Here is a 6,121-nt window from a genome sequence, read left to right on the forward strand (position 1 = left end):
AACATGGCGAGAGGAAGTGGGGCAGATACGCCGGTGGTGTTGAGAACATGCCTGCCTGCCTTTTTCCTCCTGCCGTTTCTGCATCCCCCCCCTCCTTCTTCCTTGCACGCTATCTCAAGACTGAACTCTCCACAGCCTCCAAGGCCCTAACTGAGCCCTGATCCGTATCTGATGGTGAAACAGCATGCCACCGGCTGCAGAGATTCCAACCTGTGTGATACCAAATTGAACACTCGGGCTGTCGTGACTAGCAAGCAAGGGTTGAACGCTCTGACGCTTATGCCTGTGTACACCCTAAAAACGCTATGTTTTCACCCACAGAGAAGGAAGCGCTTTTAAACACAGAGTTAACCAAGCTTGTACCTCCACCACTAAAGCCAATACTCCTCCCTTATCAAACAGCCCTGTCTGGCAACCGCGTCCATTAGGCCCCGATAGTACCATTGATCTTCCCACACCCAAGCCAAGTGGACCTTGACCACCAGCCCCTGAAGACAAATCCAATTTTAGGTGTTATATGCTCCTCCGACCCGCACCCTCCTCTTAATCTCTCCATGTGCAGGCTTAACTCATCTACTGCCACCACCACCATCAGAACACATTCACTTTCTGAGTGGGGAGGCTTAATAATAAGACTGTCTCTCCTGCTCCTCTGTTGCTTGCTCCTGTCAACACCTCCTCCGGCAGGGCGTAAAGCAAACTTTGCCCCCAGGCCTATAAACCCCATTATGCTGAGCAGCACTTGTGCCACCAGGCTGTATAATCTTCATCTCTACCCCACAGCCTCCTCTGACTGGGCCTCACACTTGTCCGCTACCTCTGTCCTTGTGATAGGGACAACAACCCAAAATGTACCACAATCAACATGTAGCAAACCACTCCGACCCAAACCACTCTGCAGCAAAGAGCAGTCTCAGCTCACACTTTGCTCATGTGTAAGGATGTGTGCAGGGATGTAATGGGCGAGGTTAAGTGCACTTAAAGTGTTTAATCACATTTTTAATGCAAATGTCATAAATCTATATGAGTCACGTATATTAAAGGAAATTTCCATACCCAGAAGCTTTATATTGAGATGTTTAATGCATGACAGGAGTTATTTTGTCCTGCCTGCTAATTTTACATCTTTTGCAGTTGGTGATTTTCATCCCTGTGTCCTCATTGCATATTCTATACTAATACTTTAAAGTATACATTATGTTCTGCAAATTTTTCCAGTTAGTATACAAGACACATTATAGCAAAATGTCATCAAACTTTGGAGCACTTTTTTTTTTTGCATTTAAGGTCCAGTGTGTAGGATGTGGGGGGTATATTGGCAGAAACTGAATATAATTTCTAAAGTATGTTTACTTTGGTGTATAATAACCTGACAATAAGAGCTGTTATGTTCTACTTACTGTAGAATGAGAGGTTTTAATCCACATAGAGGGTGGGTCCTAATTTTTAAGTTAACTGAAGTTGAATCATTACAAAATTACCCTAATATTTCTTCTCAAATCCAGACAATTTATAATCTTAAGGCAGCCAGGACCCTTACTTCATAAAGTTAAAAACAATAGTTTATTTTTACAGTGCATTTGTTTTGGAGAGGAAGAGACCTCTGTGGATAATTTGTCTCCTGGTAAAAACCTCCTGAATGTCTAGATCTTAAGTTATCAGAGAAATAAGATGAGCACACTTCAGCAGGTGCTAGCCTAACAGCCCGATTCCAACAAACTGAAACACTGATTTGAAACAGCTTTATTCAGTGTTTTTACCGGCTTTAAATCACCTGGTCCATTTGATTTGGAGATGAGTACATCTTTGCTGATAATTCAGCGTCTGGTAAAAACCTGCTGAACAATGAACATTAAAGGAATTCTAACGTGAAGTTTCAGCTGGTTGCAATCTGCAATACTCACTGCGAGATGCCACATGCTGTTTCTTTAAATGATTTCAAGGGAATTTATTAGTTGTTATTTTTCTTGGGCAATTACCAGTGGCATCACACTGTTTACAATGTATTCTATATTTGTAGGTCATCATTTCCAATGTGGGGTTTTTCTATTAACCCCAAAAATCAACAGACTTTTGTATGCATGTGATTTTTAAGAACACGTTAACCAATCAGACTTTTTACACACCGAAAATGTTGGAATTATGGTGAATTTGGAGCACTGGGCTTTATTTCAGAAGGGCCTGTCTGAACTTGTTGCATTATGAGGTGCAGGTGTATGTGGAGTGACTGTAGAAATTGATAGTTACAGCAGCTGAGTGTTGCTACATTGCATTTTGGTCTACATAGATGAAAACATAAGGTTATGGGGGTAAAATTGGTCACCACAGGAAAAACATTTGTCATGAATATTTCAGCCTCACAGTGCAGATGCAGGCAGCTTTGGTGTAGAAGGAAAACTGTTTCAAACTTTGTTTTGGTGGTAACTTTCTTGTGCTACACAATTCTAAATTGAAGTTCCATCAATCAGACGCCAGTACTGATTAAAGTAATGTGAATTCATGTGTTTTGAGTTCATAGCGTCACCGCTCCGGTCGTGACTCCAGGTTTTCCTTGTGTTCCTTTCCCTGTCTCACTCATGTTTCCACCTCCCCTGTGTGTCTGTGTGTTGTGGCTGTGGCTTTCCCTCACCTGGCTTCTGATTCAACCTGCACTCCTGTCTTCAATCATCTCGTCACCATGCAGTATAAGAACCCAGGGACTTCACTCATTTATTGCCAGATTGTTTCACCACACCCTGTTTCACCAGTCTGGGCCACATTGTAGCTTGATACCAGAGTATTTTTTACCTTGTGTTTTTGAGCCTCTTTTTGGCCATTTTCTCCTGTGCTACACATCTCCAGCTTCTGCCCTCACACCATCTTACCACCTCTATCTGAACCTCCACACCCTGCCAAGCAAGCCCATCCAGTCATCTTCCTGCTTTTCACTGCCCCAGCCAGTCCCAACTCTTTGTTGTCCCGTCAGACCTGTCTGCCCCTGCCATCTTAAACTTCCCACTTTCTCCCAGCTCTCTTCCTTGATAGTGATTGGATCACTAACTGTGTGCTCATGTCTGCTTTTCGGTCCTAAAGAACACTAAGCCCTAAGACATAACTTATTAACTTGACCACATGAATTTCCTCTTGATGATGGTAAGTTTGCCTTGATCTTAAGAAAAAATGATTGCTGAATATGAGAAATGAATGGCCTGGGAACCACACGAATCTACAAGCCTGTTTTATTTGCTCTGTCCAATACATAATTCATATTTGCGATTTGGTTTGACAATGTCAAGCTAAGACATCATTATTTTGGATGCTTATGAGATTGTTATGACATAGCACAAATCTTTAAATCTGCCAATTCCAATGGTAATTTGGGGGAAAGTAATGCACTTTTGTGAGTCTTTAAACATTTCCAGCAGTGTACTTAGAGTTGTGGAATATCTAAGCGGTGTCTATGCTGCTAATTAACTTCAATTAGAAAGCTTAATTTTTTAGATATCTTTTTCTTTTTGTTTCATGTGACCCAGAATTAAAAAAATTGAACTTCTTTTTACTACTTCAGTTACACAAGTTATCCTCACAGACAAAAAAACCCACTTGCAACTCAACAGCTTTTTTTCACTCTTAACATTACAATGATGCTCTTCTCCTAGATCTGATTTTTAACATTAATTTTGAAATAAAGGACTGATATTTGTGAGAGAATACTTCATGTTGGCAAAGCCCGCTACCCACAGAGAACATGCTACAGCTTTCTCTCTGGGTATATAAGGCCCAGATGGCTTTGATGGCTCATATTAACAGCCCTGCATCCCCATATTCCCACAGCAACCCCCACATGACACCCCGGGAGACATGATCTCCAAGTCCACAAAGCACGTGTAGACAGCTGCCTCCACAATGGAGGCTTTGAACATAGCCCACTCAAGTTTCAGTTTCTCCAGCCTCCCCAAGAAAGAAGGGAAAAGTCCCTCTGAAAACGAACGGCAAGTCCCTCCTGAACTGGAGACAACCAGACATTCCCAGTTAACTCTCACTACACCATTTCTGTTTGCCAGGTCTAACTATAAGACCTGATTTAACTCAGTATGACATACCCACCTGGTCTGGGAAGCACTTGAGAGAGGGTAGAGGCCAAGGGCTACATCACCTAAACTGCCACCAGCCACTGTAACCCAAATCATGATGAGTGGAATAGATGGAAACCCTCATAATTTCAAGAACCTCATCTCAATCATGACTTTTTTTCATAATTCATACATTACTGCCAAGCCATAAATGCAGGATTTAAAGCCACAGTTATGAGCCAAGAGCACAAAGTTATCTTTCTTTGTGAATTCAATCAGATGTCCATATTTCTAACCATCGTTGGTGGAGACATTGATATCTCATTCAACTGTAGTGTCTCCCCTATAGACTGTATAAATAATGGGCATAGCTACCATGACTTAACCCACTGGTTTGCAGAGTAATGTTTTGAAGCCTCAAGTTTGGCATTTTGACCATCGCCATCTTGGGATTTTGGAACCAGAAGTGACCATATGTGAATGAGAGGTTGGAGCTGTGGAGGAGTGAGGAGTGGATCCAACTCGTCTTCTGGAGCGACACCACACAGATAGCCTGTCACTCAAGCTGCCCTGCACTTATCATGGGTAACTTAAAGCCTTAATATAATGTAAAGGGCTGAGTTTTTATTTTTTTTAAATCACCGCCTGTACAGTTGAAATTAGCTATCAGAGACCAAGACTGATTTTTGTACCAGACTGTTAACATGTTTACTTCCGCTGTAAAGCTGGGCATTTTAACATGGCAGTCTATGGTCACTGACTTTGTTTTGAAATCAGCCTCAAGTGGCCATTTGATAAAGTGCAGTTTTTGGCACTTGGGCTTTGGCTTATGTTTTGGTTATTGCTACATTGTCTTCCCGCAGCCCCATGAGTCGTCAATGCTGATGCCATGAGCCATGGTGGGGAAATATAGTGGACTCAACTGGAACCTGAATTATCCTTGAAGAGTGTCTATAAAATGCATCAAATTGTTGTAGCTTATATGAGGCTATGAAGGTTTTAAAAGGAAACTTTAAAATAATACTATTCTTATAAAGTGATTTGTTAAATATTGATTTTTTAGAAAATGATTATGGAGGATGTTTGCCGAACGACCATCATGATCGGAGGTCAGTTTAGTCATCATTTTATTTACTGCTACAGTTCATCACAAGGACCTGTGAATATTTTTGGCGTTAATAAAAGAGAGACTGAAAAACTTATGAGCTCAGACAGGCGCTAATAGCTCGATAGTGAGATGGAGGCAGATAGATGGAGATGGAGAGAGAGCGAGCGAATGAGAGAGAGGAAGATAAAGTGAAGCTAAGCCAGGCACTGAGGGACGGCCAGTGATTAAGGGATGGGAGGGATGAACACCAGCCACTGAGGGACTAGTGTCTATCTGTGTGAGTCCATGTGAAAGCGGGGCTGAGGAAAAAGCTCAGAAACAAGAACCCACTGTCACGGTATCTTAGCAACCGTCTCTGTCTCCCAGGTGACAGGGACTGACATCACTTCCTGTTGGTGAGTGTGTATGTGTGTGTACACAGTGTCCAAGTGCAAAAAAAAAAAAAATGCACAAAGTGATACGTGAATGTGTCATGAATGTGTGGTTGAGCAAAGTTCATGTGTGTTTCTCTCCCTCTGCGCAGCTGGCATTTAGCTCTGCAGCTTCAGCACCAGTGTCACCATCAGGTACATGACAGCAGAGTGTCTGTTGGTGTGGAGGATTTAACTCGCATGCATCGTGTGTGCATGCGAGAGCATGTTCCAAAAGCAGACTGTGGGCATATATGTAGAGTTGGTGCCATGTGCGCATGCGGTCAGCCTGATTGTACGTTATGCCAGGGGAAACATGGCCAACTGATGCCATCTGGTAGGACTACTTGGCACAAGGGGACTCTCTATGGTTCCACGACATATTGGAGTAGTTAAAATTAACACTGTGACACTATTTGGCAGAAAAAGACACTGAACTATCTATTACTGTGTCTATTTCAGTCTCTCTCTCACCTTAAGTGTCCAAGCTGCATTCACACAGGGGGAAGCAGGACTGTGGAGACTCTGGCTGGCCATCACGAGCACATGTG

The sequence above is a fragment of the Plectropomus leopardus genome, chromosome 17 (genome assembly GCF_008729295.1).
Source record: "Plectropomus leopardus isolate mb chromosome 17, YSFRI_Pleo_2.0, whole genome shotgun sequence".
Taxonomy (NCBI): Eukaryota; Metazoa; Chordata; class Actinopteri; order Perciformes; family Serranidae; genus Plectropomus; species Plectropomus leopardus.